The sequence below is a fragment of the Ixodes scapularis genome, unplaced genomic scaffold, assembly GCF_016920785.2.
Source record: "Ixodes scapularis isolate PalLabHiFi unplaced genomic scaffold, ASM1692078v2 PGA_scaffold3__209_contigs__length_174095766, whole genome shotgun sequence".
NCBI lineage: Eukaryota > Metazoa > Arthropoda > Arachnida > Ixodida > Ixodidae > Ixodes > Ixodes scapularis.
The window spans coordinates 36,217,190-36,233,832 of NW_024609868.1; positions in this window are offsets into that span (position 1 = coordinate 36,217,190).

A 16,643-nucleotide genomic window follows, 5' to 3' on the forward strand; every position below is an offset into this window, starting at 1 on the left:
CGTTTAGCAAAGAATTGCCGCTAAATTTAGCGGGGAAATTATTCCGCTAAATTGAGTCAGGATATTTTTCCGCTCAATTGAGCGGCAAAGCTTTTTCACTAAATTGAGTGGGGAAATTTTTCCGCTAAATTTAGTGGAGAAATTTACCCATAATGCAACGCGCGGTTACGCCGACGCCGACGACGACGCTGAAGCCGAAAACGGTCGCCTAAGAGCTATGCAATTAAATGTTCCCTAAAGCTCCCTATTCGAGTTTTAAGGAACCGTTTTTGCGATACGGTACGACGGGCCCTCCAGTATAAATAAGCAGTGCGCATTCAAGAATCTCAAATTTCTGGGACCTCTGGAAGTATAATTTTCTTTTTCGTCAGTGAATGAAACCCGGAGCTAGCGGTTTAAGCGTAACTATAGGTATTTGAGAAAATTCTTCGAAAATAATCAGTAATGAGCACCTAGCGCTGAACCTGTGAAGCTTATATGCTTCGAGGCGCTACGTGCGTCCGTACCAACGTTACTAAACCACTCAGTTGGGAAAGTGCCATTGGCGACGTGCGCGATCGAAAGCGTCGCTGTGGTCGGCCTTCCACGATTGGCCGAATGCTGACTATGACGTCAACAAAAGATTTTTCATCGACGGAAATAAGAGGAATGGAAGATTTTCAATTTCGACGGTGTTGGTAGTGTTTCTTTAAGAGCGCAATGATTTCAAGCTTTTACCATGCTCCTTACAAACACCATCGAACTTGTTGTTCGCAAGGGAATGACGTCACGAAAGGTAACCATATGAGGGCGCCACTAAAACATCTCGCCTAAGTGGTCACGTTCTGTCCTCGAGAACCGAGCTAATGACGAACACAGCGCCGCCATTTCTCCCGCAGCGGCCACTCGAGGAACTGCACGTGACTTCTATTTTGGCTTTAATCGGCCATTGTGGCGCCGAAACAGATACAGCGGAAGAGGTTACAGGGGTGCCACCTCCGTCTCCCCAGCGGACGCGCCGCGAAATACTACCGAAGTTAAAATGCACCTAGGTCGGGACGCGCTACCTGAAAGCACCGCTGAGGCATGGTTGTATAAAAACAATATTAATTGTGCCGCAAAACCCCGCAACCTAAAGATTCTAAAAACATCACGCGCCCTTCATTTTGTACTAAACTCCAATAAGTTTCATACAAAAAGAGTATTTTCCGTTTGTTTTTACGCAAACACATTCTCTCTAAAAGCTCCATGTGACCACAGTACAGACAGATGATAAAGAGTGGCGCTGTTGTCGTAATTAGCTCGGTATTGGTGGACGCCACCCGGCCAGGTTTGGACGGCGAGTTTCCCAACTGAGTGTTCTAGTAACGTTGGTCCGTACTGTGTCGTGGCCACAAAACCGTAGAGAGTTTAAGGGAACCGTTTCTGCACACCGTATACGGTCCGATGGGCCCTCCGATACTTACTGCGCACATGGGAGACGTCTGTGGTAGGGCATACGCAATTCGTACCGGAGGGCCTAGCATATACCTTATTGGAATGCGCAAGAACGGTTCTCTAAAACTCTCTCATGTGCTAATGCTTCCTATTGGGATGCTTACCAGGGAGCAACGTGAAAGCTTTGCAAGTCAATCGGATAGAACAAGGCTCGAAGTAGCTACGAACACAGTCTTTTAACAGTATAGTATATACTATATAAAACGTTTTTGTTCGATACGGCCACAGCGGATATGTGCGCATTGACTTCATTTTGTACACTACATATGCCTCCAAAAACTGCTTCTAGACCAATAAGTTTCAATCAACTTAAATTGTCTAAAAGGGTTTATTGTTAATCAATCAATTCTTGGCAGTAAGTGCAGCCATCTTTTGGAGAATATAGAATGATGAGCGATATTAGATTTGCCCTTACCGTCTGTCGGCCCACCACAAAAAAAAAGTAGCAGCAGATAATTTCTTGCTTTTTGTTTACTGTGTAGCATGCGATTTGTATGGGAACAGGAAATCAAACACGCATTCTGCAGAAAAGTCATTTTGCTGCGGTCAGTTCTTGATTGTCACGGCCAATTGTACATTCTAAGCGATTTCTGTTACATATGATGTAAAATATCGTAAAAAAAAACAAAAAAAAAACTTTTATATCAACTTTTTTGAAGAACACTTAGTGTGCCAGTCACTGGAATCTACGCAGCCAGGTCTTAACGTGATATTCGAGGTGCGATTCCAAATTTCCAGTACTATACTCCGTCTCGGCTTAACTTCAGACAGAGCCGACGCTACGAGCTAATGTGACCGATCTAGCAGCGTCAAAAGCGTAAGTCACTGGGCCTTTTTTTGTGTATGATTGTTTCAGCGGTGATAGAACACGTTCAGAAAGATAGATGACAAACAGCATGATGGTACGATTTTGACGCTGTTTGATTGATCTCATCACCTCGTAATGTCGCCTGCGTCTAGGCTTAAGGTGAATCGAAGTTTAGTTATCTGGCGCAAAAACGAGAGGGCAGCACGGTGATGTACGCGCAGCTGTGGAAGCCAGGGACCTTCATGTCTTATTATCCAAGGTGCGTCGTTCTGTAAACATGTGGAGCTGCTCTATATCAATTTTTTTGACCACGTGTGTGAGAACCATAACGATTTTCAGCATAGACTGCAAACCAATGCGAGAACGAATATCCATTATGCGTCACCGACCTCTCTCCGTCTTCCAGTGATGTCCTACCATTCTTGTGGCACGTGTGCCACTGCAAGCTATGCTGAAATTGTCATTGTTCTCGTGCACGTGGTCATAACACCTCGTGTAGTGCAGCTCCAAATGTGCACAAAAAGTCGTCCCTTGGCATAACGAGGCTCCGGGGTCGCTACCTTCGACAGCTTCGCGGGCATCACCGTGCTGCCTTTCCTTTTTACGCTACAAAACTAGTCCCGGAATTTTCGGATCGCACGCACCCTGTAAGCCTACGGAGCCGGTTTTAACCAAAGAATAAAAAGTGTGATGTGACTGCGAGCACGACGCGAGCGGGTGTGACGTCGTGTGGTCATAGAGTAATATACACAAGGTAAAGAGCGGACACTGCCATAGGCCCCAGCGGCCCAGATAGACCAGTGACAGGTAGCGCTCCTAGCGGGCGGTATTAAGTATAACCTGATTCCGTTTCCGGTCAAGTTAGTTTCGGTTTCGGTTTGGGCGTTTCTGCTCGGGTTCTCCGGTATACTTCTCTCTCCCTTTTTCCTCCCCGCCTCGCTCGGCTCTCGGGAGCTCCTTGACTCCCAAAGCCGCTGTTTTTTTTTAGTTTTTGTTTTTTTAAAATACTGACGCACTTTTGTTTTATTTTTTACGATAGAGTCCGTGCAAAATGTGTCAAACAATATTTCAACTTACTTCACAAAGCAGAAGTATATATATTTCTTGTTCTTTTTCTATTGTAAAGCACTAAAGTTACACAATCACCGCATTGACTCCTGGCTGGTGGAGCATTTTGGGGTCAACAACAGTAAGTGGTTCGAACACATTTTATTGGACCACATTCATGTATACATGATTTACTTCAGAAGCTCTGTGTGTTTTATACGAAAAGAGATCGATACTCACAAAAATAAATGAATATGAAGGACTTCGGCATATCGTACGCTTCGTAATAGATTCTTAGCGGAACCAAGTTAACAAAACCTTTCCGCGGAGAACATGCTATATGATACATTCACTTTCACGCCGACTTGGGTACGGGAAGTAAGTGCAAAAATAAATAAGACATCGCTATCATTACCAGTCATAAGAGTATAATAACAGTGCGAAGCACACGCCGGATAGTACTAATTCCCGATTTCCGGCAAATATAAAAAAAACACCAATTTGCATAGCCTCAAACTCACTGTGGGCGAGCCACTACCAAACAATGAGAACTCTATAAGAAATCTGACAAGATTCAACGTCCCTAAACATTCCCCGAAATCGTTCAGAAAAGAAATATGGCTTCAAAAAAAAAGCGGCTAAAAAACTATGGACAGTGGATACAAAAGTGGATACATTTTCTTTCAAATATTTTTAGCCTCTATACACTATTTTCTATCGAAATTTTGTAGAAGGTGGACAAATATTTTTGTTAGGGAGCCGTGATACACATTCGCTGGAAAAAGGGGAAACAAATATTTGGAGAGCAAGCTGCGCCGCCCACTTAATAAGCACTTTTTTGTTTTTGGTTTGTCAACCGCCTCTGTTAATACACTGTTAACAGTTAAACCTGTCTCGTTCTTACTAGCCACTGAAGAGTGCAACCGAACTTTGTCCAAATTCCGGTTAAGAAATCAAACATGTCAACACAAGCGTATTCTGGAAAACAATTTTAAAAACCCTTTGTGATACTCCTCTGGGCAAAGGCTAAAAACACCCAGACCTCGAAGTGTGCTATACAAGGCGGCACACACTCCTCGAACATGTGTCACACTCTCTATTATGGGAAGAAAGTGATTTTCTAGTTGCTGAATGAAATGAAAGGCAGCCTGTGATGGTACTACGAAGTTCCCGAAGAATTTTCCAGGCACGTGGTATGCTTTAGGAACAAAACAATACTGGTGAGGCCCGGTCAAGTTATTACACTCATCCGATAGCAGCTGAGAACAGCCACAGCTGTAAGTTGTCTGTTCAAGCAAAAGCTTGATCAAATAGCCCCAAACGTAATAAAAAAGTGGACGAGTCATCAATTATGTTAGACCTGATGTCTGATGCCAGCTCAGAAATATCCTCTAGTGGCGGGAAGTTATCAATTGGACGATATTCCACAATGTCTGAAATTAAACTTTCATGGTGCGAAGATATTTGCAACTTTTTTAGGCGGTTAGCCTTGTCATCCTCTACGTTTTCATTGTCCGACAGTTTGAACAGTTTCTTTATCCAGAGGTGTTTTAGTCCTGAGGCGAACTGATGCACATTTGGGTTTGTGTTGCAGCCCAGCATTTGTCGTATATAGCTCCAAAAACGTTCTTAAGTGTCTCTTGCTGCAGGCGTCGTGTAAGTAAGAACCTAAAGTCATGGCTGCTTGAAAGCTCATCCCAGAGCATGAGGACACTTTTTATACACTCCGTGCGGGAACTATAGGGGGCGCTTTGAAAAACGCGCGCAGCGCCGCTAGCGGGGGAGCTGGCGTTCAACAGTGAGGCGCATTCAGCAGCCTGCGGCGCCTTTTCGCATGCCAAGCTGTGGCGGCGGAAGCGCGCACGGACGAAACTTTTGCTTTTTGAGCCGATACGTTGAGGGTGGCGTTGCATGAGTGCTGGGGAAGAAGGGCATTTAAGTGTTCTCCACTTCTTATATATTGACTTTGAGCAGTTATTAGGGGTAATTTCTCCAGTTGCGGCCGAAAAAGGAGTTGGAAAAGCAAGACGGCCGCCACCATAATTGCTCTGAGTCGGAAATTTATTTTGCTCGTCGCTGTAAACGTAGGACTGCTGGAACGATGATATTGGAGGCGAGTGAGATGTTCACTAAGTTTGTGCACGAAGTGTGCCAAGTTTCATTAAGACAGCAGGTGTGAAAGTTATGTTTCTAACGAATAAAGAAATAAAGCTGTACGGGATATCCAACCTTAGACCTAAAATGTTGTGTTATAACCGGGCTGTGCGAAGTGCAGATTTGGGCACACAGGTGCTTGGACTTGACAGTAACATGACACAGCATTTATTATACCAAAAAGAGGTGGCAGATTGAAACTAAGTGGAAATTTGGTTTCAGCGGCGTAACTCAATGGTAACCGGTTTCGACCATGAAAGGGCTGTCAAGAGAATACCACTCGTCGTGGGAGGTGGAGACTTTACCGGTAGGAAGGAACTAGTGGACTGTACTCCCAATTAAAACAACTTTACGAAAGGTGGTTCCAAAGCCGAGAAAACAAAGTTGTCGGCTAACACACGGTTTGGCCGCCAAGGGCTTTTGCGGTCAGCTGTTGTGTAATAACCTGTTATGCGAGGTGCTGATTTTCGGCGCACAAGTCCTTTGACATGACCGTAGCTTGGCACAACACTTATTATAACAAAAAGAGTTGGCATAGCGAAACCTGGTGGAAATTTAGTTTGGGCGGCGTAACTAAATGGGAACTGGCTTTGACCGTCAAAGGCTGTCAGATAATACCACTCATCGTGGGAGGTGCACACTCTACAGGTAGGAAAGCCGAGAGAAAAATATTGTTGTCTACAGAACTCGGGATGTCAGCGTTTCCACACCCAAAAGGAGGCTGATCAAGAAAGAAAGCACACCACATAAACTTTCATACTGAAACGTCGGTTCTCAAGTGATTTCGAGTTTCATTGTTGTTTTCTTTAGGTTTATATTTGTCAATTTTTTTACCGTTCGAATCTTTCTTCGTGAAGTACAGATTGCGTGCCATACTTGTCCGGAAATATCATCGACACGTACGATGGGGACGAAGCTTCTTTGGAGGGCATTCCTCCAACGAAATTGGCACTGCATACCCGCGATGGCATTTCAGTTCGTCCCATCGGCGCTGACACATGCAGGCGTTACTGGTACGAAAACAAACGCAGAGCGCAAAGCGGCAGTGTAGAATATGTCAGCCGTGCCGACACAGTGACAGACATGATAGGGAGACCAAATTTCTCGCGTCGTACGGCACGGCTCCATCGTTGTCGCTGTCCCACAAAACATCGGCGAGGTGAAAAACAGTGAAACTTTGTCCCCACGAGATACGACGCATAACTATTGAAGCACTTAACGACGCAGCAAAGGCAGCAAGCACTTCATGCTCTGAACCCAGCGCAACCGCACCGCTCCGACTTCAATGCGTACTAACGTACGCGGCGTGGTTTCGGTTTCGTTTTCTCTGGGGTTCTCACAGCCTACCTTCGGTACCGGCCGCGCGGCGACGCGCCAGTCGCGTCGCACGGAGTGTATAGCAACTTGCCACCCAATGATGGCTTATGGCTGCCCCCTACTTTGGAACTGCCATGCTGACATCCATCCGAGTTACTGGTGGAGAAAATCAAGTATTTCAGATTCCCCCTTCAGAATGGCAAGACGCAACTTCTGCCCTGTCTTCTTGAATCTTTTAGCTATTTAGACAGTCAAAAAGTGTGCACATCCTATCACAGAAATAGGCTGTAGCCATGGCTGCCTCAGGAAGTTCCTTGGCATAAACAAGGGATATGATTGCAAGAAAGAGTGAGGCACTCAGTACCTGTTGGGCACAATTTTCTTCCATTTTAAAGAAAGGTTCTTGAAAACATGTGTCTCTCAGTAAGCTTCCGAGCCAATTGCAACCTCATCTCATGGAGAGAACTATAAAGTTCAACAATAGAAGACCACTCAATGACCTCATTTCCCATGCAAAGTTTGTGGGCTTGGAGATTGCTCTTGGTTGTTTTGGGAAGGTGCGGAACATCAAAGACAAAGTAAACGTGTTCGTTGTCAACTTCAACAAATGGCTTATCACCACACGCACCAAGCTTACGTTTGAAGCCCCCTAACCACAGACCACAGCCTTTACTGTGAAGCCAACAGTCTTAAAGGGGCGATGCACTGAATATTTGTCTTTTGCGCAAATACCGCTTAGAACGAATCCCTGACGTTAATGATCTGTGAAATACCCGTCCGTTTTCACCACACGCAATCGAAGTCGCAGAAAAAAAATAAAGAAAATCGAGCAGAGTTCACCCCCTCAACTCGCAGCCAGAACAAGCGGCCCCGTGATCTGGAGCCGATTATATGCCGGCAATGTTGATCATAGCCATGCGCTTGGGTTGGCAAGGCACAGGACACGCGCTGGGTTCCAGACATTGTAATGGTTCGGCTGTTGTCGTCATTGCAGCGATTGGACACAGTACACTACCCGAATGTTTCTCGAGCTATCGATTATCACGAGCCCAAATCGAGTGTCCACGCCATGCTCGGGTCCAATCTATGAGCCGTATTCAAATATCGTCACTGGGCGGTACTGCTACCGCCCAGCTATGTCATCAGGTTTTTCCAAGGAGAGATTGAATAAAAACACTGGGTTTTGTCCTCGAAATTACAGCGCAACAAAGGAGTTTCTTGGTCAGTGGCGTTGCGTGCAAGTATCATTGAGTCCCACTCGAGCCAGTAAGCTCGTGTAAAGTGAAAAACAGTCCAATTGAATAGCGTTGCACCGCCCCTTTAAGCTCCCGAATGAGAAAAATGAGGAGACTGCGTTAAACAGAAGACGTTGCTGGAGTGTGCACAACAGTGTATGCAAGGGGCTAAACGCACCTCCTGGAAATTTCAGACAGCATAACAACCAAGGCCCTATCTGCAATGTTAAAGGTTCGTTCAACACCGTCATCTGTAAACCCATGGACAATGTCGTGTGCATGGTCGTAAGTTAAATTCTTTTTTTAAAACAATCTCATCGAAAATCAACATGCACACACGTTCAAGTGCAGCCAGACAGCCCGGCAGAAACAACAGCGCGAGAAGCTCGAACTGATCGGCTCCACGAATTCACGCCGAGCATGCGAGCACGCGAGCGTTCATGCGTCACCTTGATTGATGCAAAGTCGACCGAACGTGATGCAGCAGAAAGCACAGATGGACGGCACGCACGGCACAGACGAACGACGCAGGGACGAGCAGAGGCATTGCAGAAAGATGCAGAGGCGACGGCTTGCAGGCAGGCCGGCCATGGCAGGCGCCATTCATCACGTGGTTTTTGTGACGTATTTGATTTAAACTATTTAGTCGATTTAAGTACTTTAAACGATTTTAAAGCATTGCCATTTAAAAAATAAATACTTTTCACAGAAAGAGTTTTAATTAATTTTAACCAAATTGCAGAAAAGCGCCACGTAGCGGAGGGTATTAAACGCACTATCTAGGCCGCGAATCGGCTCCTGTGTCCTCTCTTTACGTTTACTATATTACTCTATGGTGTGGTCTCCGCATTCGCTGAGCTCTCTCCACGATCGTAACAATTTTTCCTCTCCCAGTGCTTTGCTGTAAACTAGACGCGCAAGAAGTTTTTAGAAACTCAACAAAAATAAACATAACCTAATGAGTCATTCACGCGTGACGGGCCGCAAGTGAGCGTGCGTGTGTTCATGTGGCAGGGCATTCATCCGCGTATGTCCGACGGTGGCGCGGGGGGGGGGGGGGGGGGGGGGGTGAGGGGTGAGGAGAGGGGGGTGGGCGGCGTTGACATAATGGTTGCATTTTTGCTCGCATAAAAAGTGGCAGCCATCTGTCTCAATCTGACCACTTTTTGTTAACATTTTATTTGTTTTCTAAGGAACGCTCCGTCGACACCAAATTTTGACTGCTTGAACGTTGTTTTTTTGTGAAGAAAGCCGATTCATTCCATTATAAATCAAACAGAAGAAAAGAAAGCTCTCCGCCGTGAACCGATCTATTCTGTTTCCACAAGACGTTAGTAACAAAAGAAAGGCACACGTAAAACCAGTGACTCGCCTGCTTCCACGAGAAAAAGGCATCCTGTCAACAATAATCGAGTCGGAAAATGAAACCGCGGTTTGCGACAGCGCGCGACGGCGACGATGGCGGCTGCCACGTTCGCACCGGGGAATAAAAAAAGAACGAAAAAAAAAGACAGGAATTGTAAATTCTTGAGCTTATTAAAATCTCCTCCAAATGTCGTAAATGTTACGGCGCTGTTCCGTCTTCCGATAAGCCCAACACTTTTTCTTCTCTTTTTTTTTTTTTGTTCACTTAGCGTATACCTTAAGCTCAGACGCAAGAACAAAATATTGAGAAAAACAAATGGGTACAGTGATCACCGGCACACGACAAGCCGTATTTTCATTTGCGTCATGCGCGCGGTTAAATCTTTTCTCTCGTAATAAGTTAACTCAGTCATTTTCTTTTTCTTTTGGGGGAGAAGAAAATGTTCTTCACGAAAGTGTATTATGGTATGGGATGTCGCGCGACACGAAGAGGAAACGTTAGGAGGGAGACAGGATAGAAAGCTATCCGATGTCATAACGTGTTTAACCAGCTAGCCCGCCAGATGATCTTGATGCACTTCCACTAAAGAAGCACTTGGATGGTCGAGTGGCGACTAGAGCGAGTTGTCCACACATGTGTTGTACGTTCTTTCCTTGTTCCAGCCTACGTTTCTTTTTTCTTTTTCTTTTTTTTTCATTCAGGTGGGTTGGGTGTTTAGGCATTGTATACTTGAGCGAATCCTACGCGGTGAGAAACTGAGAAAGAGGAGGGAATAGGAGCGTGCCGGAACTTAACTCCAGAGTGCCGAGCTCTCATTGGAATGATTATCTAGGGAGTTCCCAAGGAAAAGATAAGTGTTCTTCGGAAGGGGAAAATGAACTATGCATCGCGGAAAGCTCGAACTCCGTGAGAACGTAACGCTGACGGTTGGGATAGAACGCGAAAGTTTGAGAACATGACGTTACACTAGATCAAACGATAACTTGATGAAAAATGTTTTCCCCCGATATAAAGTTCACGAACGTCCAGAATGTCGAGTTCTGTTTTGACGATATTATGTTTAAGTGGACGTCGGCTCATGGAGAAATTTAATTTGTATCAATTATGTCTTTTTTATCCAGGTAACATAACGTTCACAAACTTTTGCGTTCTTTCCCAACCGCCAGCGTTACGTTCTCACGGAGTTCCGAGCTTTCTGCGATGCACAGTTTATATGCCCAGAACGAAAGAGACCATTTTCGTTTCTTGGGAACTCCCTGTACTCTTTTTCATACTTAGTGCACAACGCTGTTAGAGCTGCCGGCGCGAGCATGGGGTTCGATCTTGCAGATAATAGACCGATCTCACGAAACGTTCGGCGGACGCCGCCATAACTTGAGTTGTCAGGAGGCAGACGGCCGTGTACACGAGGGCTCGTGCCTTCCCGTGCTTTTCACGCGCAGAGCTCCCGAGGTTGTCGCACGTGCAAAAAGACTAAAGTTCCTTCGATGCATTGCGGTAGCGGTGGCGTAGTCAAACTGGCTGGTGAGATCGGTCTATTTGCACGCGTTCTCGCGCAAACGAAACCGCAGTCGAAGCCACGCACTTGCACCGTTAGCTTTGACGGCGTTAAGACGCTTTGCACACGCGCCAGATTACAGCCGCCATTTCTGACCTTCTCGTGTCTTACCCAGACGCCGAGCCAGTGAAGTGGGCATTGCCGAGCTTCCAAAAAGGCCAATGCTGGGGAGACAGACAGAGTAGAATCTAAAATGGCAATAACCTGACCTGCTGTGGTAATGCTGAAGTGAAGTAAACGTTATAAGAGGAAACTAAAATCAAAGGTCAGTTTGGGCGGCGCCCACGCACAGCAGCTACAAAGCGTCTATAGACGCTTTCAGCGCGCGCCAAATTAAGCCGCCATAGCCGACCTTCTCTTGTCTTACCGAGATGTCGAGCGACTGAAGCGGGCGTTGACGAGTCTCCCCAAAGGCCTATGCTGGGGAGAAGGACACGGTAGAATCTGAAATGGCAATTACCTGTCCTGCTGTGATAATGGTGAAGTGGATCGAACGGAATAAGAGGAAACAAAAACTGAAGGTCGGTTATGGCGGCGCCCATGCACAGCTGCTACAAAGCGTCTATAGACGATTGCAAGCAATGCGACTGGCCGCCGCCATGTCCCTGCTCGTGCGGACAAGCCGGTACGATTGCAAGCTTGCCAAAGCTATGTTCACGCGCAAGTTGCACGTGCTGCACGCATGGGGCACCAGTCGGGGCGCCATGATTGTCTATACTAAGTATGAAATAGGGTGCCATCATGTGCGCTCTGCCAAGGGAGATGGCATCTGGCCATTTTGTACACCTTTATTTTTTCGTTCCGGAACACGTGAAATCCCTGAACGCGCTCTTGGCGCGGCCTGTGTTACGGCGACGTTTTGTTTTCGACGATTTCTTCGTATTTTACCCGTAAGCGCGTGCTATCGTCATCGGGTACACACAGTACGGCGCCACCCTATAAACAGAAGGACATGGAGGCACCGCGCAAAGGCTGACTGCCTTTATCTCTATCTACTGTTCGAACGTCTTGGAACGCCGAACGGCGGTGCTCAAACTCGAGACACCGCGTTGAGCAGACGCTGCTCTTGTCCATTCAGAGGACGCCCTTGTCAGATAAATTCGATAGAGACAAAGGCAGCTAGCCTTTCCGTCTACCCACTAATCCTTCCAATCAGAGCTCTGTGCTCCGAGGTCCCCGTACGCTCTCATTTCCTCCTCTCCCTCAGTTTGTCACAGTACCCCGGCAGGTCCCATTACGCGACACCACAGATAGAGCAACGCTGAATCGCGGCTTGGTTTTCGAATGCCAAGGTTTGAAATTTTTACTCTGGAGTTGTAGGGATAGTCAGTTTTGAAACACGGCCAGGAAGTCGGCTGAGAAATGTCAACCGTTTTCTATGCCCCGGACCCCTCCATAACGTGCTGGGTTATACAATATATCATTGTAAAACAAATTCAAGTTACAAAATACAAAAAAAAAAAAAACTTAAAGGAGCTGTGCAACAACTTCTTTTCACTTCACTCTCAGCAAACAGTGCTTAAAACTAATCCATGACGTCAGTTACTACAGCTGGGTGACTTACCGTTAGCACTGCCTGTAAGCTTCAGTTGAATAGCCAGTCCTACACACAAATGAAAACACGACTACTTGCGATCAACTAAGGTCTTTATTGGATTTGGGGGGGGGGGGGGGGGGAGAGGGTGCAAAAGTGATCAAACAAAATGTTCAGAACTCTGCGGTATATCTTGTCTAATAAATAGCCACATAGCAATTGTTATGAAAACGTAACGGAAGATTCATTCCAAAAGGGAATGAGGATATAAAAAAGGAGTTGTGCCACATCATTGTTCTCTTTATAATGGAAAGACTTCACGTCAGGCCCAGCGTACAATAGTATGAGGTGTCAAAAACATCATCGGTCCACCGGAGGCGCTTGGTGGGAACAGGTAACGTACCAATAGACACTGGCGCCACCTTCCCTGTCTGCTTGCCAACAGGCATTCACCTCGATCATATTACAAAAATAAAAAAACAAGCTGCGCAGAAAGGCCATATTCGACATTTCGCACTCGTAACGAGAACGTGCAAAATTATCATCGTATTCTTGTTTGTATCGGAGTATCGGGTGCCTTGACACTCGAAAATAAGCAGGCGCTATGAATGATGTAATAAATTCTAATACACAACTCAACAACTGCGCTGCCACGTTTTCTTCTTTCTTTCTTTTTTTTCTTTTTCACAGGCCCAGCTTTGCGGTCTTTTATAGGAATCAGGGCTTCGTCAAAACACTTCTTCATTCCAGTGCATTCTATACGGCGAGCAAGTGTTTCAAACTGCGTCTTTCGCGCATCGGAACGCAAGGAAGAGCATGCCAATCATATGGCATCATAGACAGCGCGTAGGGAACGCGCGATGACGAGGCTGTTAAGCGCGTGCCGTCATTGGTTGAGATCGGGGGAAAAACAAAAGCACGTGGGCGCATTTGGGGGGCAAACAAACGCACGAGGTGCCCACAGAGCAGACGCACTTGCAGGCCGTATACTCCGTGTCGCCCTACGATGGGCTAAAGCCAGAATTTCGGAGCGCCGGGTTCAATCCCAAACGGGATGACGAACCACGTGGTATATTGCATTGACGATACGCTCGTGGAAGCAATATACCACGTGATGCAGGTGGGTGGACCTGGTGGCGAGCGGCTTTGACTCTAGTCCATCGAAGGCGAGACAAAGAATCGCACCATCATTTTTTTTAACTGTGGCGTGATCCTGGCGACAGAAGTTCGTGACAATGTGATAAACAGACGCATCTCGCAGCATCGTCTGTGTTGTCGATGCAAATCTCCAGTAGCTTAGGTACGACACCTATTTATACTGTATTTTTGTTTCTTTAATTTTTTTACTAATTTAAGTTGAGATCTTTGTTCATGGGACGAGGTTTGAGATCAAGCTAGTAGAAAGAAGCCTGCCTGTTTCATCTTTCATCCAAAAGAGAAACGAGAAAAATAACCGACTACATAGAGACTATAATCTCCCATTTCGCATTTTTTCCTCTTTCGTTGTGGTTCTTGTTTTATTTTAAGTGGATCACTCACCCATTCTAGAACGGTTGAGCCCGGGCCTGCTTTTCGCACTTTTTAGTTCGAGTAACTTCTTGTAAGTAAAATTCACACGACAAATATGAAAATATAAAATGGTCCGCAACTGTAATACACGATTATAGACCATTTTACTGTCTACAAGCACGAGCCGTCTCTTCTCTCCTAAGTGGCTTCCAGTGGCTTCCTTTCAGCTGGCGTTATTTCCGAGCCTTTTGAAGTCGAAATTTCTGTAACAATGAAGTTGTATGGAAACCACGAAGTTGTGGATTTAGCAAGGTTCGTATAGAGCGAATGGGAACTTTTAGCAAATCCTTACGGTGTTCATGAATTTAGCGCGCGCCATGCCCGAGATCACGGTATGAATCTAATAAAAGTGCCCTTAACGCGTGCTTCAAAGGCTCCAAACCGTTACCGGAACACGGTAATGGTTTGCTAAAAGTCTCTATTAAGAGGGGATTGGTCGTCTTACAGGAGTAATAAAAAAGCCTTTAATAAATCTCTCGCTAACCGGTCATTTAGCTAAGCGCCTGGAGAAGTGGTCATCAAATATTTCACGAGCGCTACAAGAAGCGGTGCCATGGTGGGGATTGTCTGACCTCTCATTTGAGCGGAGGTTCGTGGGGACGTAAATTGCCGACAACGTCTCCTTTGGGAACTTTTAAAGGCCTTTAGAATTAAACAAGCGCGGTGATGTATACTCGGGGAAACCGTTCTTTTGCGTTTTCGAGAAGACGGCAAGTTTGCCAGCATAGCTGATCGTCGAACAAAGGGGAAATTCTGGCACTACACGTGCAGGTCCTTTTGTGGGAAAGAAATGTCAAAGTAAACGCAAGGCGATGACCAGCGCAGGCTCCAGAAGATAGATATGCTTTTATCCCTATATTCGAAATTAAAGATGACACTTCAGATGTTAAATAATACTTCTCGGTTTCGGGTTACTAGAATGTCTGAAACTCGCCGATTGTTTCCAAACGCAACTAGGCGGTTTATATGGCCAGTCCCTTACAACGCGTGCAGTGGTAGCTCAAACGGTATCTTGAAACGCTCAAGTTATTCTTACGGCGTCACCCGCGACGTCCTCGGTACCACCACGAAAGTATGAAACGTCGAGGTGGCACTGACTAGATCACCTGAATGTCCCCAATATGCCGACCCTCCCAAGATTCTCTTAAAAACTCCGTCACTGCGCTGAAATCGGTGGCGACAATAGGGCGGCCATTCTCCTTTAGCGGACAAATAGCGACTCCTGCGAATTCGGCGACACTATAGTCGCTAGAGCAGAAAGCTGTCACGGCAGGTTCTCGACAGCTTTCTCGAAACGAAATCAGATTTCCACAGCGTCTGGCGGTCAAAAGACGTAGCCGTGATTTTTTTTTTTCAAAACGAAGCGACGAAAATCGCTACGGGCTGCTTGATATACAAATCTTTATTAACATAATAAAAAAAAAAAAAAAAACACGCGTATCACTTTCCAACCGGTTCGGCTCTTCGGAGCACCTGTGCGTATACCTTTTAAGTGCGTTTATTTTATGTGTTTCTTTTTGTCTCCCGGCGTCAACATGTGTGACATAAGCAAATCAGAATGTACAATCGGTTCATTTCTCTAAATCAAGCAAAGGCTGCGGAGTGCGGTATGCGGGGAATACCCAGTGACTCAAGTGGTGACGAAAGCCCTGAAACGTGAAATTCGTATAGGACAATAAGCATGGCGTTTCGAATGCCCATTGTTCCTGCGAACATAGCGTCTCTCGAGCCAACCCGTTACTTCCTGTCGCTATTCGCCGAACGCGTTCTGTAGATCGTAGTGATTGCGCCGTCCCCTGTGGTGCGGAAACCAGACGCGCAGGCATTTATTTATGGCGTTTAAAAGGGACACCGAAATGAATCGTAAGTCATAAGTCGACGATATATATATGTAGACGAATTCATAGCTCTCCGAGCGAGTAATACGGGTAAACGTCTGAGACGGCCTCCGCAAAGTCAGAAATCGGTTAAGGATGTCCATTAGCTATAGTTACGTGCTATACGTAATGGACCTAAAACTGCATACTTAATGTACCATTAAGTATAGTTTTAGTATTACACGTTGACGCACCCTAACAAAAAGTGAATGAAAATTGTCGTAGAGATCCAGGGCAACTGAAAAGACGAGCGAAACAAACAGCTCGGGCAGAGCAGGGACAAGGACCGACATGTATACAGGCTGAAAGCCTGTACGTGTCTGGTCGGATCAACGTGTCTGGACGGATGAATCCTGCAGCTTTGAGACGTTCTTTAGTACAGGGTAACAATTTACAAACGAACACTTGGCTGCGTCGTCACAGCCGAGTCATGGTTGGGGAAGCCCTTGGCGAGTAATGAAGTTGAGAATGCACAGACATTTTGCTTTTCTTCGTATTTGAACGACACTTTTTGAGGGAAGTATTGTCTATAGAGCATTAAAAAAAACCAATACCCTATCTTCCCGGTTTTTGCAACCGTAGAACACATCATTGGCAAAAAGAATCATATAATGAAAGCTCAACAGAAGGAAGGGACAAAGACAGACACGTACAACCTTTCAGCGTGCATATGTCTGTCCTCGTCCCTCCTTTTTGTTTAGC